Genomic DNA, 19,882 nt, shown 5'->3' on the forward strand with positions numbered 1-19,882 from the left:
CTCTGATGGTTTCTAATCACAGCTAATAATCAGCCACACAGCAAGGAAACAATTTAATAGGATTCCTAGGAATGGGATCCTATATTAGACAAAAAAACTAAGTCCATAAATAAAAAACAACAACCACAAATCACTAACATATATGCTATGTTTCTCTGAGGGGCTCAGGCAAAGACAGTAATCTTTAAAGTATCTTACAAAAAAAAAATCTGACATGGAAAAAAAGTCAACAGAAAAGACAAGAAGAATAAAAAGAAAAATCTGTTACACAGAAAACATGTGATCTGATCCTAGGAAACAGGTACTCTTCACAGGAAAAAAAGGTATACCTCAACTATTTTACTTAGATAAATTACCAATCTCGACAGGCCAAGAAACTTTAGAATAAGATTATGTCACAGAGAACAGAGTGGCTATTTTATAGACAAGCAATTAGAGAGCATATTGTGTTCCCAGAGCATTTTTGCTCTATTTTACATCAGAAGTTTTTTAACTGACCTCCACTTAACTCATTCCCAGATTTACCTGACACTGCATCAAGTCAGCTGAATGACGTCCAAAGCAAAGTCTTCTCAGTTGGCAGCCTGCTCTCTGCTTTACAGGCACACCTCTGTCCTCAGCCCTTGACTAGCATGCTTGTGTCGCGAGAGTCCCTTGTGTGTGTTCCCACATATGTTTATGACACTTGTACAAGATATTTTAATCGATAACTTAACCAAATATTACATAAACCAAAGATATACGAGTAAGAAAAAAATTCATTTGTTTCTAAGAAAATCAGCTGTATATTTTTAAAAAACACTCAAAGGTAAATCTGTAAAAAGAACTGTCAAGTTACAGAAGGAAAAAAAAAGAGGAAAAAAACAAAAAAAGTTACAGAACGAAAGCAATTATAAAAGATGGAGGAAAATCATAAGTCTGGAAGGAGTTTATACTCCACTTGCTTTACAAGAACGAGGCTTTACTCATATTACTTTAAAAATAGCAAAACTGAATACTATAAGGAGTGGTTATAAAAAATATATATGGTTGCAAACTCTAGTGAGAAAACCTATGCTCAGAATCAAGAAGGCTTTGGTCATAAATTTTATTTTTTTAAAAAAGATTTTGTTTATTTATTCATGAGATAGAGACAGAGACAGAGACACAGGCAGAGGGAGATGTAGGCTCCATGCAGGGAGCCCGACGTGGGACTGGATCCCGGGTCTCCACTATCACGCCCTGGGCTAAAGGTGGGACTAAACTGCTGAGCCACCCAGGCTGCCCATAGTTTTAAAAATTAAAGAATCAATGTGTTCTCATTCATTTAGGGAATATAAATAATAGTGAAAGGGAATATAAGGGAAGGGAGAAGTAATGTGTGGGAAATATCAGAAAGGGAGACAGAACATAAAGACTCCTAACTCTGGGAAATGAACTAGGGGTGATGGAAGGGGAGGAGGGTGGGAGGTGGGGGTGAATGGGTGACGGGCACTGAGGGGGGCACTTGACGGCATGAGCACTGGGTGTTATTCTGTATGTTGGTAAATTGAACACCAATAAAAAATAAATTTATTATTTTAAAAAAGAATCAATGTATACTTACAAAACTTAAACTAAAATTAAATGGTTGATATATCAGTTCTATTTTCCCTGCTAGCACAAACTTTTTCTATTACCTGACCACGTACCGGTCCATATCACATCAGAAAAGAGAATTTCAACCAAATTATTATATAACCAAGTTTGAGCAACAGATTCCCCACACATGCCTCCCTAACCAACTTTGCTATCCCTATCAAAGTATTTCCCACCCTGATCTGTATTTATTTAGATGCATCCCCCAACTGGGCTGCAAACTCCATGGGGGAAGGGGTTATATCCTCAAATTACATATAAATTATCATTCCCCAAATATATATTATTCTCAATGGCAGGAGACTTCACTAAACACAGATTTCTCCTTCCCCTTGCCTCCTCCCTTCCCCAAAGATTCCTTGCTCCCAGAGGGCACGCAATACATCATATTCATCTATGTAGAAATCTCAGTACCTGACTCAACACCTTGCTCACTGAGGGCCAGACACAAAGAACCCAATGGACTAAAAACTAAGAAAAATAACTGGCATTTTCCTGTAAATTAATAAGATGATAAAGGCAAGAATGTCATTCAGGAAAGTGGAACTTGCTAGAAAAAGGATTGAGGAATCAAGTTCGCATTCCCAACAAATTCTTAAGAAATCAAAAGTTAACCAATAATTGAGAGTATTTTAACCGACTGGAAATAAGAGGACAGAGTAGATAAGCAGATGTGCTTCCTGGAAAGAGAACCGGAATCAGGCCAAGCACACTCCACTCACATACCAAAAGTCAATTCAAAAACCTATGAGAGAAACCGAGTGTTCATTCAATGCATTTATTGTAGCACATCATGTGCACCATCCTGCAGGACCCCCCCACCCCCCACCACTCACAAGAAAGTCAATACCAGTTTCTGCTCTGTAGGACTTGACATGCTTTTGGTGGAAACAGAATAGGAACTGGTTAAATTACCATAAAAAGTAAAAGGGGCCAAGACAATTGCATGGAGAGCAGCAGCTATGGAAGTCTCAGAGGCAGTTTCACAACAGTGTTTGAGATTCACTCTGAACCTTGAAAACTAGGAAAGTTTGGGACAAGACAAGATTGAGAGGGAGTGGGTTTATTAAAATAGGGCAAACAATGTCAGCAAAGTCACAGTATTACCAAGCGTAGCTTAGATTATGGTAAGCAACAAACCTAGCTAGAACACTGGGTATTGCAGACAAGTTGTAGAAAAGGAGACTGAAAGAGCAGCTTCGATGTGTGGAGTGACTGAAAAGTCAGGCACAGATTCAACATGCCCTGCCTTTGGCTCAGCTCGTGATCCTGGAGTCCGGGGATCCAGCCCTGCATCAGGTTCTTTGCTCAGTAGGGAGCTTGCTTCTCCCTCAGCCTTTACCTGCCTTCATGTTCTCTCTCTCTTGCTGTTTCTAATAAATAAAAAAAATCTTTTAAAAAAATCTAAATATGCCTTGTCAATTGCAGCATTTGAAGAAAATTATAAGGCAACCTCCTCACCCTAATGAAATAGAAAAAAAAAAAAACTAAAAAGTAGAAATCTATAATAAATTTTGTTCATTTGATCAATATGATGGTATATTTTATGTATCAACCTGACTGAATCATAGGGTGTCAGATATCTGGTCAAACATTATTCTGAGTGTATCCATGAGAATATGTTCAAATGAGATTAAGATGTGAATTCATTGACTGACTATAGGAACTTGCTAGCCACAACATGGGTGGGCCTCATCCAATCAGCTCAAGGCCCAAACAGAACAAAAGACTAACCCTCCCCTGAGAATTCCTCTTGCCTGACTGCCTCCAAACTGGGACATTAGCTTTCTTCTGCCTTTGGACCTAAGTTGAAACACTGGTTGTGTCTCGAGCTTGAGAGTCTTTGACCTGAGCTATACCCTCAGTTCTCCTGGTTCTTAGGCCTTCAGACTCAAACTAGTACAGCACCAGCTCCCTTTGGTCTCCAGCTTGCTGGCTTACCCTGCGGATCTCAGAACTTGTCAGCCTCCATAACCACCTTAGCCAATTCTTAGAGTGAGATATATATATATATATATATATACACACACACACACACACACACACACACACACACACACACACACATCCTATTGATTCTGCTTTTCCGGAGAGCCCAGACTAATACAATCAAACTTGAAATTTCAGATGTCTGTTATATTGCTACAATAGAATCTATCTGATAAAAAACTAAAGGACTCTTGATACACCTTCTAGTCAATGAAAACATGTTAACCTTGACCAAAATGTAACATTAAATAGCCTTCAGATAAGTTCAGAGCAATAGTCATTCAATATCAACCATTTTTAATTTTACTTCTTTTTATTTTAATGAAGAAAGAAATACTTCTTATATAGATAAACAATTCTTTTGAGAAAAAAAAAATGAGCCCGTATGTGCAAGAGTAATGCTAGGACTAAGTATATCACAGTGAAATAAATAAAGCAGGCACAGTACCCAACCTCAAAGAGCTTACAGACTAGGTAGGGATAAGCCATTAATCAACCACCAAAGAAATGGAAAATAACCTGATGAATGCAAGGACAATGATGAACATGGTGCTACTGGAGTATATAATGGAGAGAGCTAATCTCATCTGGAGTTCAAGGATGGTTTCTTGGCCCTGTGATGACTGAACAGAGGAATCTAGCAAAGGAAAAAGAGAAAATGCAAATGTAGAGCAAGTGGAAGGCACTCAGACATTTAATAGCTGGGTAAAAAGCGTATAAGCTGCAAAAAAATAGAACAAAAAAATGAGTGGCTAGGAGATGGTTTCAGTGAAGTCAAGGAAGAGAGTGCTTTAAGAGGGAGGTATCTGTCATCTGTCAACAACCCCTAATGCCACTGGGCAGATCAGCAGAAGGAGCTCCAAAAAGCCTGCAGTGCTTTAGTGACACAAAGTGCATGGTGGCCTGAGAGAGTCACTAGAAAGCTCAGGGCAGAAGCCATCTCAGTGCGGGCAGAGGAGCACATTGGAGGTGAGAAAACTGGAGACCTAGAATATCCAAGCAAAGAGGGGATCCCTGACGAAAGGGGATGTAGAATCAAGAGGGAACAATTTTGAAAAGAAAAAGTCTGAATGTTTAATATCAATGACAATGATCATCAGTGTCAGAGGGTGAATATCAAATGAAGAGAGGGGATGCTCTACGTCCTAAGTGTTCATCAGAGGGGGTACACAGGCTTGTTCTTCAGAAAGAGGAGGGGACAGACACTTCTCTATGCCGGGAGGACGAAAACAGAACGAGTGCACCGATGAGTGAGTGTGAGTGTGTGCTGTCAGGAGCTGATGTGTCAGTGTTATTTACAGTATCTTTCCAGTTGTTTACTGACATTCTAGGGTTAAAATTACCATAGGGTTTCCTATGGGATTCAGATGGTGTCAACAGAATTAAAAATCTTACGTGTGGCAAGGTACAAAGTATTTCAAGGGATTATTAAATGTCACTTTTGTGTACAATATGGCATTGGTCCTACCATGAATTGAAACAAAGCAAAATATATTTATAAAAGTTTAATATAGCATATAAATACCCAATAATGTGCATTTAAATTTAATAGAGAAAAAAATGAAGAAAGATCAGGAAAGCTGTTTACAAGCACACTACATTCCAAAGTCTACAAATGGGCCCATGGAACTAAGTCGCGGAGGGAAAGCTCTCCAAAGCCTGCTTGGTTCCATGCTGTTGCTAGAGGAAGAGTCAGGGAAACTGTCAGCAAGAATGACCATGCTCCTTTTTCTTTGCTTTTCCTTTCTGAAAAACAAAAAGAATGGGAGGGAGTGAGGGAGGGAGGGAGGGAGGGAGGGAGGGAGGGAGGGAGTGAGGAAGGAAGGAAGGAAGGAAGGAAGGAGAAAGAAAGAAGGAAAGCAAACCGATAGACAGACAGACATGTAACCCACCCCTAACTGTGCACAGCCATACATCACAGGACTTAGTTCACCAAAGGGAAAGACACAAGGAAATGTCGCTGTCATCTCTGCCCACTGAGATGAATTAAATCAATCGCCCATTCAATCCCGCCTGAAGGAGGCAGCTGAGCTGGGGCGGGACCCTGAGGCTGCGTGTCCTGCCCCTGAACAAGGGGCCTGGGACTCGGCCTGGGCGCTGCTGCTCCTGCTGGCGCTGCTCCAGGCGCCTGTGGACAGCGTGCGCCTGCACGGATCTCTGCATGCAGAGAATTCGATGCCTCAGGAAACCACCAACAGGGAATGTCACCTCTGTGACCTCCAGCTCTAGGAGCCAGGCCACCAGCAGCTCCGGGAACCCGCTGACCAACCGCCATCTCCATCTCCAAGACGCGTGGCTACAGCCAGAATCCCAGCAGCTGGGGGCTGGGCCAACAGGATCTCCAGCAGCTCAGGGTCCCAGAACACAACCCAGGCGACACTGGCCTCGGAGACCATCCCCACGACAGTTCAGCCGCGGCCTTTTCTTATCAGTCACAATCACACCAGCTATTAGCTCTAAAGGAAATCCAGGATCCAGAGTGGATACTGGCAGCTCTCTGGGCGGTATTGTGCTGACACTGGGTGTCCCGTCGGTTCCTTACATCGGAGGCAGAAGGTATTATTCCAGAAGAGGCGTTCGATCACGAACCATTGGTGAACATGATGCCATCATCTAAGGAGGTCCAGGACCAGTGGAAGAAGACGGATACAGCCCTGTCAGATCATTTCGGTGATTCGGCCATGCACATAATATACAATGTGCTATATAAACATGTGGAGCGTCCTCCTGGTTCCTAAAGGGAAAACGGGTTTGGTTTGGGTTTTCTAAAGGAGTATTTGGAACATAGAGTTAATGCAATGGTTATAGTCACTTTTAAGAAATACACAGTAAGACAAGGCCTGCCCTTTCCTTGTATGGCACTGGTCACAGCAGGGGAGTGATCGGCAGACATAGTCCCCCATGGGTGCTGTGCCCCCCCCCCCCACATACAAATAAGGCCCTCAGGATGCTGACAGAAACACCACACAGCAAAAATTATAGGAGTTCACCAGCTCGCAAGCATAACTTTAAAGCGTTGTGCCGGGTGCACTGCCCCCAGGGCCCAGTCAAACTAGCGATGATATCTGGGCTTTGCCCTGCTAGGGAGAGCCTGAACTTTCAATGAGAGGTAATCTAAGTATTTTTTTCCTCTGTGTATTTCACTAAATTGGAACACTGAACAGTGTTTTAAAGATTTGGTTAGGTTTTTGCTGATGTGAGACTAGTGTCACTACCAGAAATCGCTCTATTTCATATGGAACAGTTATTTTCTGTTTAGTGAATATTTTTAAGAGGTGTAAAGCTTTCTGCTCCTAGAATCGCTGAATGTCCTGTAAACTTCCCTAACCTAAGTTCCTCCTGTGATTTCCAAACCCACCCCACAAGCTAAGGCTGTGCCAGTCCATCCAGGGGCCGTAGGGCAGCACTACCTACACAACCTCTCAGGCTCCCACCTACATACCAAATGCTGCATTTTTGTGCACTGTTGATTTTACTCAGATTGGGGACATAGCATTTTTATACTACAAAAGCTTTGGAGTACATTTTTAAGGCTTTTAAAGATAAGCTTTTATTATTCTTCAGGCCACTGGTCTCCTAGGGGCAGGCACATGGCTGTATTATGGTATTAGAGAAAGCCCCATGTTGTAGGGACCCCAGGGCCAGTCAATGTAGTTCCTGTTACAAGCAGCCAAAACTCGTTCATGTTTGGTGAAAAAATGGTACTTAATCTGACTATATGACCATCCGACAGAGTGTTGCTATCTTAGTAAATTTCTGCTAATCCAGAAATGCACTAATATGTCCTAATGTCCCTCGTCTGCACTGCAAAGGATTTAAATGTGACTTGTGATCAGCTTTTGTGTTTCAGAGGATGCTAGGAATTTCTATGTAAAAGCATCACGTCTACGCACTGTGCATTAAGGCCTAGTCTGCTGAGGACCAGGTAACGCCGCAGGCCTGAGAGCAGCCCCCCGGTACGCGGAAGCCGATGTTGGTGGGGGAACCCTAGGCACGGCCTCACAAAGCCTCTGAGTCAGAAGTTGGGAAGCCTGGAGTCTGCGGTACAGCAGTCTGCAGCTCTCCGTGCCTGTCGTTCATGAGCGGAATTATTAACTAGGTCAGAACAAAGCGCTAGTGATGGTGGAGCAGGTGAACCCGAGCTCCCAACCCACGAGCAGCAGGCATCTTCCCTGCCCAGCACCAGGACTGGCTGCCCTGGGCACTAGACATGGTCTTCTAGATGCTTCTTCATTTACTTCTGTGGTCCTGGAGGTCTAGGTGGCTTCTTAGATCTGAATTTGTGATGATAGAGAACCCCTCAACCCTTTTGCGGGCTGGCTCCGCACGGCACCAGGTTAAGGAGGTGCTCAGCAGAATGGAGACGGGCAAAGATCTTTGAGGTTCAGGAAGCTGGTTCCTTTAAAAAAAAAAAAAAAAAAAAAAAAAGGAGGAAGGAATCCAAGAAAGCCTGGGTGGGCAGAGTTGGTAACAGACCACATACTTGCCTGGTAGGAACCCCCACCATTTCCATTTCTTTGTAAAATGACGATGCGGGTGGGGGGTGTTTTCAATTTTACCTTTTTCATCTCTTGTGTTCTTTGTGCTTCCCGGCTTGAGGTCCATTAGAACCCTAGAGGCAGGGGATCCCTGGGTGGCGCATCGGTTTGGCGCCTGCCTTTGGCCCAGGGCGCGATCCTGGAGACCCGGGATCGAATCCCACGTTGGGCTCCCGGTGCATGGAGCCTGCTTCTCCCTCTGCCTGTGTCTCTGCCTCTCTCTCTATCTCTCTGTGACTATCATAAATAAATAAAAATTAAAAAAAAAAGAACCCCGTAGGCAGCCGGATTCTGAGCACTCTGAGGATAGGGAACCACTTCATGTCCCTGAATACCTTTCCGGTGGCCTGAGGCCTGTCTTCTCCGTGTGGAAGCTGCATCGCTCACTTCCCAGGCCAACCACTGCTCCCCTAGTGCACATTTCACGGGCATAAACTCATTACCTAGTCCTGTTCACTGCGGCAAATACTCGCTTCTGTTCCCGCTGAGAAATGTATTCACTGGAAGATGCGTGAGAATCCAATCCAGGACTTTAGATAATCCAAAACATGAATCACTCCCATTCAGGTAAATGAGAGTTGACAATATATTCGTGAGAATTTTGTATTTTTAAGGAGAAAAATTTAAAGCAAATTCCTTTAACTCTTTTTTCCTTTTATTATAATGACCAGGTTTTGGTATTTAATTGTCACTGAGAACTATTTTTAGAATAAAATTTTGTTCTTCATCTAAAAATTAAAAAAAATAAAAAAGTAAATACCAACCTAAGAAATAATAGACACATCAGTCAGTTGATTATGCATTTAATTAAGAATAATACTCCTAACTCGGGGAAACGAACTAGGGGTGGTGGAAGGGGGGAGGAGGGCGGGTGTTGGAGGGGAATGGGTGACGGGCACTGAGGTGGACACTTGACGGGATGAGCACTGGGTGTTTTTCTGTATGTTGGTAAATTGAACACCAATAAAAATTAATTAAAAAAAAAAAGAATAATAGTGTGTATAGTTTTGACATAAGTCAGCCATGATAATAATATATTTAATTACTTTTTAGACTCTTGTTAAACAAACTCCTGGGATCCCTGGGTGGCGCAGCGGTTTAGCGCCTGCCTTTGGCCCAGGGCACGATCCTGGAGACCCAGGATCGAATCCCACGTCGGGCTCCCAGTGCATGGAGCCTGCTTCTCCCTCTGCCTCTCTCTCTCTCTCTCTCTCTCTCTCTCTGACTATCATAAATAAATTAAAATAAAATAAAGTTTAAAAAAAAGAAAAAAAAAACAAACTCCAAAAAAGGGAAGGCCACATTTTAGAACTCCTCTCCTTTTTTTAAATTTATTTTTTATTGGTGTTCAATTTGTAAACATACAGAATAACACCCAGACTCATCCTGTCAAGTGCTCACCTCAGTGCCTGCCACTCAGTCACCCCCACCCCACGCCCACCTCCCCTTCCACCACCCCTAGTTCGTTTCCCAGAGTTAGGAGTTAGAACTCCTCTTCTATTCAACTCTGTACCCTCTTGATGCAATAAAGCACCACAAACAGTGGCCTACAACTCAGTAACTTATCTTCCTTTTTCTTTTCTCCAAGCAGTCTTTTTTTTTTTTTTTTTTTTTTAGGCACAGGATTTCTTTTATTTTTGATTTTTTTAATAATAAATTTATTTTTTATTGGTGTTGAATTTGCCAACATACAGAATAACACCCAGTGCTCATCCCATCAAGTGCCCCCCTCAGTGCCCAGCACCCAGTCACCGCCCCCCCCCCGCCCACCTCCCCTTCCACCACCCCTAGTTCATTTCCCAGAGTTAGGAGTCTTCATGTTCTGTCTCCCTTCCTGAGCAGTCTTTTTTGGATCATGTGAGATTTCCAAAGAGGGCTAAGGCACAATGAAGGATGACTAAAGTTCTAGGAAACATTTTTCCTAAGGTTCTAAGAAACATTTTTCTTAAGGTTCTGTGAGCTTGTTTCTCAAATTCTCATAATTTAATATACTTAGCTGAATACATCTTTATTGTGCAGGTTACATTCACTGAATTATATAAAGTATAAATATAAATCATAAAAATTTATATTACAAGACAAATTTTAAACCTTCTTTTGAATATTTTATTAATTCAATGATGCAATGTAGAACTTCACATTTTATTTTGTATGGCTAAGTAGTGGCTGAATCTTTTATGAGTATCCACTCATGTTACTAGATGGAATACATTTTTCTTGAATAAAAATCTCCCTAGAAACACAACTTTCCTTCATAAAGAACTAAATCTAGCTAATTCAAGTGTTTTATGTTATGTGCATTAAATTAACTTCACTTTGCAGCTTATTGACTATTTTTATACCAATCATTAAAAAATAATCTAATACTCATCATAAAATATATCCCCAATTTAAAAAAAAAAGGCATTTTCTTCTTTATCTTCCTACACAAAGAAATCCTGTCTGGAAACAAGCAATATGTATGTTTAATTTTAGTTGTCTAGATATTAGATTTAACACTTAAAAGTGTTATATTCTTTTAATTTCCTCTTCTGATAAGTGATGTATTCATGTTATTTGCCTTACTGAATCTAACTCGAATGCCTCTTCTTTTCATCATAGTTTTTAGCAACAAAAGATTGTAAACTTTCTCCTTTTTAGTTTTTACCATATCTCTTCTTAAACCTGTGTATTTAATGCAATGTGGATTAATTTTAGAATACTAATCTTTCATTATTACATTTGTTAAGCATAATTTGAAAGAACCCTGCAGCAAATACCATCTTCGCATGAACCTTAGTCATTTCACTGCTCTATATCCAGGTTTCTGAGTAGTCCAGACAGGACTGCCAGGTTCTTAGTCAATGGGGTATCTTAATCGAAGGCTCTGATTATCTGTGGTAATAACCATAAAAAGATCTATGACCTAACAACAAGATGCTGTTGGCCACACAGTTATGTGGCTCAGAGATAAGCTACTTACACAGTAGACCAAAATGTGTACACACATACCAGTACATACTCAGCAATCCCAGGGTAAAAATGTAACACTTTGCCAGACCAAATACTTCCATGCACATGAACAGCAGACCAGAGTTCAAGTGGAAGAATTTGCTTTCTGTGACTTCCAAGGAAAGAGACATAAGCTTTCTTCCGAATTGAAAAGGCACACTGGACGAGGTGTACTGCATCAGGAGAGAAACGAAAGGGAACAGAGGAGGCCAGATCACCCAGCATTCACTGAGCCCCGACTGCCAGGGTGGGCAGTGAGAAAATAAACATAGCTGTTCTGTGTTCCTCAGTTCAGTTCTTGAGGAACTCAGTTCAGTGACAAAAACACATATATAAGTAAATCATTTCTCTAAGTGGGCCCATGGATATATTACTCTAGATTTCTATTCTAGAGGTATTGGGAAAATCTTAAACAATTCTGCTTCAAATTCACTTAAAATGTTAAATTAGAAATTAAATAGAATTTAATTTTCAATTAGTAATAATAATAACTTTAAATATAAAATCGAAGACTCAGCACTTTTCCTCCCAAAGAAGAATTTCACAGAATTCCTTTTTTAAATTCTATTTCATACTTTCAGTATCACCAATCCTGTTAACAAAGGCCGCAGCGCAGTTAGGAAACAAACACTCTAGCTTCTCCTTGGTTGATGCCTCAGCGGTAGGCTTTACTGCCCTACAAATTATGAAGGTGTAGGCTCACTGAAATGATTTCTAAAGACCCTACCTACTAACATCCAGCATTCCCCATTCGGAAAGGTAGCTGACTGCAGGCACAAGGTTGACTAAGAAACAATCAGCTGGCACAAAACCTGCTTCTCTTAAAAAGCTGAAAGCGGTTTAGCATAATAATAATGATCTTAAACCTATCTCTAAAGCTGCCAAACCACCATATCTAATAAAGGTCTCTGCACAGCACAACAAGATATCTTCCCTACAGGACATTTCTTACATTTATAAAGTCCTAGCAACCTTTCCAAAGAGAAGACAGGCCACCCAGCCATAGCCAGTACGATGGCCCCGGTAAACAATATTCAAGTGGCCTAAGTGAACACATGCTTCCCTGTGCATCCAACTGAGGAGCCCAGGAACAGGGCACTAGGCTGCTGCTGTCTTCATTGGGAGTAGGCCCGTTAGGACTGTCATCCACATAGCACGTTGTTCCTTGAGTGGTGATTATTTACTTAAACGTCTTTGGCATGCTTGGGATTTATACCAGCTACCTTGAGATGTTAGAGAAATAAAACAGACTTTGCTCTGTTTTATATAGAAACAAAACTACAGAGACAAAAACTATACACATGGCAGAGTGGTGATAAAAATACTTGCTAACTTATATGGCACACATAGGGGCCAGGTGTTTTGCTTATGTTATCTTATTTAACTTAATCTTCACAAAATCCAATGAGGTAGGTATTATCATCATTAATTCACAACAGAAACAAGAGTTCCAAGATTATTTTTACCACTATGGAAACAGTGACTAGATTATCTTTTGAACTATAACATGTCCAGTGTTCTGTACAGGCCCTGGCCCACAGCAGATGCTCGAGGGCTATCAGTTGAATGAATGCATCAAGTGAAGTGTTCAGCCAACAAGGGTCAGAAATTAGGCATTTATTGCCTTTCTTAACAGAATCCAAACTGGGCTCAGTTTTGTACAGACCCTGGCCCACAGCAGATGCTCGAGGGCTATCAGTTGAATGAATGCATCAAGTGAAGTGTTCAGCCAACAAGGGTCAGGGCCAGAAATTAGGCCTTTAAATTGCCTTTCTTAACAGAATCCAAACTGGGCTCAGTTCTGCATTCTTTCTACTTCTATATCAAGTGTTTGTTTTGTCCACTGACTCTAACTTTTCCTCATCCTCCAACAAAGCTAATTTCCCTCACCAAAGGGAAAAAGAGGCTAAAACACATATTGCCTACGCATGACTTTTGTATAAAAGAAAAGAAGGTGCAATGCCTTTGAATGAATTCAGGATGTTTTGAGAACTTAAAAATATCAAGGAACATGAGTTCTAAATAACTCTAAACTATGTATATTCTTAAATGAAACTGTTTGCAAATGTTCAGTAGTTTCAAAACTATCTAAATAGTAAATTCAGAAGCATGGAAGGCTTTTAAAATCTGTGTTTACTCTTTTGCAAATTAACTCTAAGGTATTAGAGCACAGAGGTTTACACGGTGGACAGGGAAGACAAATTACCTGGACTCAGTTCCTATCCAGCTACTCAATGGCTGTGTGGCTCAGGCAAGTTACTTAGATTCTGTATCAGCAACCTCACCTGACAGAGGAGGGGACAATTCTAGTGCCTTCCTCACATATTCATGGTACATATTAAGGTTCTAATACACATGACCACTTATAGGCACATAGTACCTATTCTGTGCTAGCTGCCATCACCATCATCATTATTAAGGATTAAATGATGTATTTCAAAGTTATCAATCTATACAGCTTAAGGATATTTCTAAAAATAGTCGTTTGACTTGCGGATAATCTCCAATTGAATTAAAATAATATATTTATAAGTAATATAATAATTTAACTTCCTATAGTAATATGTAGCCACAGTAGGGCTAGTACTTAAAATTTCATAGGACCTACTGCTTCTAATTGTACTTATTTTAAACTTTTAACTAAGGAAAGACAAATATGTACTTTACTATAAAATAATCCATTAAAAGATCTCCAAGATATTTAACTGATATTATGGTATTACTAAAGAAATCATTAGATAGCTGCTCCCTAATATTCTGTAACAGAGTCTAGAAAAATTATTAAAAAAACATTTATATAAATCTGATTAAAAAAACAGAAAAGAAACTGAATTAGAGAAAAGTCTTTATAATTTTTGGTATAAATGAAAAATCCAGTTGATTTTTTTTTTTGGTTGCTAGGTTGGTGCCCCTGCGATCTGAATGCTGCATCAACAACATTTAATAAGCCCATGGATCTCAATGTCTTCATGACAATGGAGAAAGTCTTGTCTGTGCTTTAGAAACAATCAAGTTGCTTCTCTCACAGGAATCCACATTTGATCTCTTGGCTTGACCATTTTGAAATATCATGTGTCACCAGAAGACTCCAAGATAAACTGCCTAAGACTACCCAGCCTTGCACAAGGCAGAGAAAGGAGAGAAAATAATATGTAATAAAATAGCTCTCCTGCTAATGGGAAAACGAAACTGACATCAGAATTGGGACAAAGCTTTGTTGACATCACAAGTTTGGCTCAATACCTAGTGCTCTCTCAACATATTCAGTCCATCCCCACAACCTGACATCCCTCATGAGGTGTTCCAAAAACCCAGGTTTTCTATATGCTCCTTTTTCTTATAACACCAAGCCACCTTTTCATTTATGTTGATATTATGCTGCAAAAAAGTCCCAGGAAGGGATGCCTGGAACTATGTCTTTAAGAACATGAGATGTAGCACTATATCTAAAATATTCCAAGAATTCAAAGTCTTGACTTTAAGTGATGTAATTCTGTACATAAATAATTTTCTATGAAAAGATCAGAAAATTTTAAAAGCCTGTAAAATCTGAGTAGGTCAAATATTTCTTCCAATATTACATTTTTCCTTTGGTGTAAAGAAATTAATACTTAGTCATAAGAATCACCCATTTTTTATGGAGCCTAAGAATTCTTTTGGTTCATTTTAAGCCACATCTTTCACACTTAGAATTTTCTGGTTCAGTTGGAAATACTTTTCAGAAGTCTGAACATACAGTTCAATGAATTGTTCTGAAATGTGTGCATGTGGGAAGAATTTTTTGCTTATGAGATCCTTCAATAATTCATATATTTAAATCATCATTTCCAAAGCAAATCTTCCAAAATCAAATAAATTGCAAAACTACCAGTGAACTAAGTCTCCAAAAAGGAGTTCCAATTCTCTGCCAAAACAGACTTCAAATTCTTAATCCCTTGTCCAAAAAAATTGGACCAACTATTGATGTTTTCCACCAAGCAAGCCACATAGCCACAAATGTTTCTCATTTACTCCAATCCTGGGACATACAGCTCAAACAAGAAATTTCCTGAATACCCCAAATTTCAGATACAATTTGGAATGTAAGTGATTCATAATGTTAAGCAGGAAACATTATGGTCTTCTCCTACCAGCTCGATGTTTCTGGAATGCAACCCTCAGGAGATTATTCCACCGAATCAGAAGGCTGACATCACTGTCAGCCTTGTGACCCATTATAGCTGGGTCCTCTGCTCCCAGCTCAGATGTGATTCTGAACCCTGAACAGTCTGCTACTCCAGCTAGCATTCAAGGAAAACAGACGTTCCGCCAAGGGAGTGAACAAAGATCCATACTGTGCTCTGTGGCAAGGAACACAGAGTGCACTCGATCCCACTCTAAGGAAAAGCCAAGATAATGTTAAAAGGAATTAAAGACACTGTCATCACTTGTGCACCAAAAGGCTCTCACACTGGCCTCTGAACAGATTGTAATTAATTTGAATATGAAACTTCACAGATCTTCTAGTTTATGAATCCTCTTCCAGTCGCACCCCCACTTCACCTCCTCTTAAATCGAACAATAATTTCTGAGAGTATCAAAGTTGCCAACAGTCATCTTCTGTAGATTCCTACTCTATTTCAAGGAAGGAAGCGCACCTGACATAGCAGAAGACAGGTATGACAGTGAATGACCGAATGACCGGGAGAACTGTGTGAGTCTTTGCAACACCGGCTACTAAACAAGAGAGACGTGCAGGTGGTTCCCTTATAAAGAAATACATAAGTAGGGCCTAGAGGAGTGATGTGGGTAAAGGTGGAGATAAACACTTACCGACATAGTATTCCATTACCTAAAGGGATCATTGCAAGCAAAATATACAGTTAACGGGAACTCAAAGCTGAGCAGGCAATCCTTTGGGAGTCTGGGCAAACGTAGAGTGTTATCGATGATACAGACATAACCACCAATAGGAAGAAAGGTCACAAACAAAAGGCAGCTGAGCAAAGGTTAGAGTTACTATTTAAGCATAAGGAAAAAATGTAGATTAAACAGAATAACATTCTCTAAAACACAGAATAAAGAAAGAACACAAAACAGTGGGTTTGCCTAAAGTAAATTCCATGAGTCTACATGTAGGCTTTTTGATATCAGTAACATTCACAAGGAGACACTTGAACTGAGTTTGTAAATTAAAATTGTGAGGTCATGCTGGAGGTGCTGGAAGAGGACTGCATCAGGAAGCCATAAAAAATACAAAATGCTTGGAAAAAATTAATGTATGCACATTTAAAAATATCAGTTGAAATTTGTGGTTGGATCAACTTATATCATGAATAACCTAAAAAGTGGCTTGAATATCTCCAGCTGCCAAAAAGATTCTATTTTCCAGCCCAATCTAGCCTTTTGTAAGAGGCATCTCTCATTTATCCAGACAAAAAAAAGACAGTAATTACATTGGTTATCCAATGCTTATCTGTATGGAGAAAATATGGTTAGCTAATAACATCAGGAAATGGAATATTCTAGATGACTATCCTTTCTGGTTACTTTAAAACCTAATTCTGTGCATTTTCCCTCTTCTGACTGTGGACTTTACACTCAGAATGGAGTGAAATCAGCATAACTCTCAGCAAATTATTAAATTTACAGTCTTTCGGATCAGAGTAAATGACATGATGTACAATGAAGCTTCTAGAACAATAAACATGGTAAATTCTTTGTTTTTAAAGATTATTAATTTATTTATTAGAGAGAGAGAGAGAGAGAGAGAGAGTGAGAGAGGCAGACGGAGAAGCAGGCTCCATGCAGGGAGTTTGACATGGGTCTTGATCCCGGGTCCCCAGGATCACGCCCTGGGCAGAAAGCAGTGCTAAACCGCTAAGCCACTGGGCCTGCCCGCACATGGTAAATTCTTAAAAAAATATTAGTTTCCTTATTCTTTCCCTTCTCTCTTACTTCTGCCAACCATAGCTTTGCTTTTTTTTTGCAGCTTAGGTACCAGGAGCTGTGCTTTCACATGCAATCAACCAATTTCCCAGTGAATTGCAATGTTTCTTCATTCTGTTAACCATCTGATAAAGGAGTTTTAATTAGAGGACTCCTCTAAAAACTTATTGCTTAACTTTTTCTCATCTTGGCGGAATTTCTGCTGAGGAATCAGCTATGTTCAACTCACAGTTTCTGTCAGAGCCCAATGTAATGTGCAGCACTAGGCAAGGATACAGGGATATGGAATTCAATAAAATACGGTTCCTACTGAGGATGGTTAATTTTATGTATTAACTTGACTGGGCCACAGGATCACCAGATAGTTGTTCAAACATCATTCTGGGTGTTTCTGTGAGGGTGTTCTGGCATGCGATTAACATTTAAATAGATGGACTTGACTAATGCAAATTGTCCTCCAGTGTGGGTGAGCCTCATCCTATCAGTTGAAGACCTGAACAGAACAACAGGGTGATCCTCCTCCACATAAGAGGATTCTCCTGCTTGATGATCTTCAAACTAGAATATCTGCTCTTCCAGCCTAACGGTGTGTAAAGTGGGACACTGGTTCTTCTACGTCAGCCTGTGGCCTCTAGATTCAAAGTGGGACACTTGTTCTGCATATTCTGGACTTGGCCAGCCTCCATAACCACGTGAGCCAATTCCCTGGAATGAATCTTTCGATAGATAGAGATATATATAAATAGATAGACAGAAAGACAGATATCTAGATCCTATCAGTTCTATTTCTCTGGGAAACACTGGCTAATACACTATCCTCGAGAAGCTCAAAATCTAGTCATGAGGATATACCCAAATAAAATTTCTCCATGAAGCCTTTCCCAAGTAATAACACAGAATATTGCACTATGAGCCAAATAAACCATCAAGTAAAGAAACTATCAATAAATGTTCACTGAATGAATCAAAAGTACTTGAAAACAAGATCTGCCAAGGACATTATCAGAGCATGTAATTCATTCCCTCAAGAATTCTCATAAAGAGAATGATCTGGTGTCAATTTACAACTAGATTTAACCCTTTTCTGCATATGCTGAATACATGAGATTTCTCTGCTTTATGAGTTAGTTACTGTTATTTGAAGCAGGTCATTGGGAATAAATTTAAAACAGGGAGTGCAGTTATAAATTGGTTCATTCCTCTCACAGTACATAGTACAAATAAGAAGCAAATAAGCTTCCTTGAATGGCAGCCAAGTTTTTCTGCTCCTGAGATGGTGCCTCATGAACAAAGCGAAGCCAGTTGGAGTGTCGAGGGTTGGTAGCATCCAAAATGTATAGTACTTCTCCCTTACTCCCACGAACCTGAAACATAAAAAGCTGCTGAGTTTGGACATGAAGTTAGTATTAGTCATACTAAACATATCAAGAGTAGGATATGATATTTTCTCATAAGGATACACATTTCTTATTGACAGATGTTGAATAGATGCTGGATTAACATCCATTCTCCCCCTTAAACATACGTACAAATAGAACCTACTATTTTATTTGGCAGATGTCTAGACGACTCACAATTGCAGCAACTCTCAGAGTTGATAGCTCTTTTCTGGTTCAAATTATTTGTTAGTTGGTATATTTTAATAGACGTGTTGCAACTGCAACCACCCAGGGGACAACCATAATTGCAACCTGTCCCCCTTTTCCCACTGAAAAGGGGATACTGCTTGGTTCCCACTTGAGGGGGGCAGAGCTGGAGCAATCCTTTCAATTTCACTCTCCACCTGTTTCCTGAATCTTTTCCATATGAGGAGAACTTGCCAATGAAACCAGTAGAATCTGACATCCACTGAGCCACATTTTCACATTTCTAAATAGTAGATAAATAAAATAGGTTCCATTTTGTCTTTTCATGGCCTGCTCATGGCTTGTTGAGGTCAGTGCGCCCTCTGTCTTTTGTTTCATGCCATAAGGCTTCCTGGTCAGACCCACTCAACATTCAGTTGGAGGGAGAGAGGTAACTGCCAAAGGAGTGGGTAGCTCATTTTACATTCTGGAAACCAAGTTGCTTCAACTCAAGCTTCTCCAAGGCCCCCACGCTGTAGGTTATCAGGCGGTGCTCAGTTTAATAATGGAAAAATCAATCTCCATCCAACTCACTGTGTGTTTAAATTCCATTGGAATCCAGGGGAGGAGGAAAGGAGTGAGTGATCAGCACTTCAGATCTCTAATACCAAGTAACACAAATATAAGAATATAAATTCACCTTTGCAGACTTGGGGTGGGGATAAACAAATTCTACATCTCCAAAACTTCATTTAATAAAATAAAGCACCACGAGCCTAATAATGTCTGAATTTCCCAATGATCCATTTGGACAATCATGCATTCACTGGACATAATTCACTGAGTCCCTACCATGTGCCAGGTACAACTTAAGGCACTATGAATCTTTCAGTGAACAAGACAGCTGGAACTGGACATCGTTGCAGCACTTAAGAACAAACAAGCATAGGATATCACTTCAGGGAAAGGTAAGAGCTGTGAAGACAACTCAAGCAGAGCAGAAGGAGGCAGAGTGAGGGGAGCTGAGCAATCTCAGAAGAGATGATACAGCCTCTCTGACCTGAGAGGAGCTCTAAAGAAGGTAGGGACTGGCCAGTGGCCAGTGGAGGGCTGGAGACAGAGTGCTCCTACCCAGAGAGAACAGCACATAGAAGGCAATTAGAAAGGCCCCGGGAGTGGCACAGAAGCAACCAAGAAAATGAGGGGCAGGGACATCAAACAAACTGCACAGGTCCAGCCACATACTGATGTACA

At 40.4% G+C, this 19,882-nt stretch overlaps 2 long non-coding RNA genes across 3 annotated transcripts in view; one reads left to right on the forward strand and one right to left on the reverse strand.

Moving 5' to 3' along the window:
- Positions 1-5,096: 5,096 nt before the first annotated feature.
- LOC140598523 (uncharacterized) overlaps positions 5,097-19,882 on the reverse strand; it is a 29,986-nt gene continuing 15,200 nt past the window's right edge. The window contains exon 2 of one of the 2 annotated variants that reach the window (XR_012000960.1): positions 5,097-6,340. This is a non-coding gene — a long non-coding RNA (uncharacterized lncRNA). Of the gene's footprint in view, positions 8,006-19,882 lie in introns of both variants that reach the window. The other variant, XR_012000961.1, reaches the window with a different exon arrangement.
- On the forward strand, positions 14,041-18,238 carry LOC140598524 (uncharacterized). The gene is made up of 2 exons (XR_012000962.1): positions 14,041-15,791; positions 17,107-18,238. It is a non-coding gene; the product is annotated as an uncharacterized lncRNA (long non-coding RNA).

This window comes from Vulpes vulpes, chromosome 4 (assembly GCF_048418805.1).
Source record: "Vulpes vulpes isolate BD-2025 chromosome 4, VulVul3, whole genome shotgun sequence".
NCBI lineage: Eukaryota > Metazoa > Chordata > Mammalia > Carnivora > Canidae > Vulpes > Vulpes vulpes.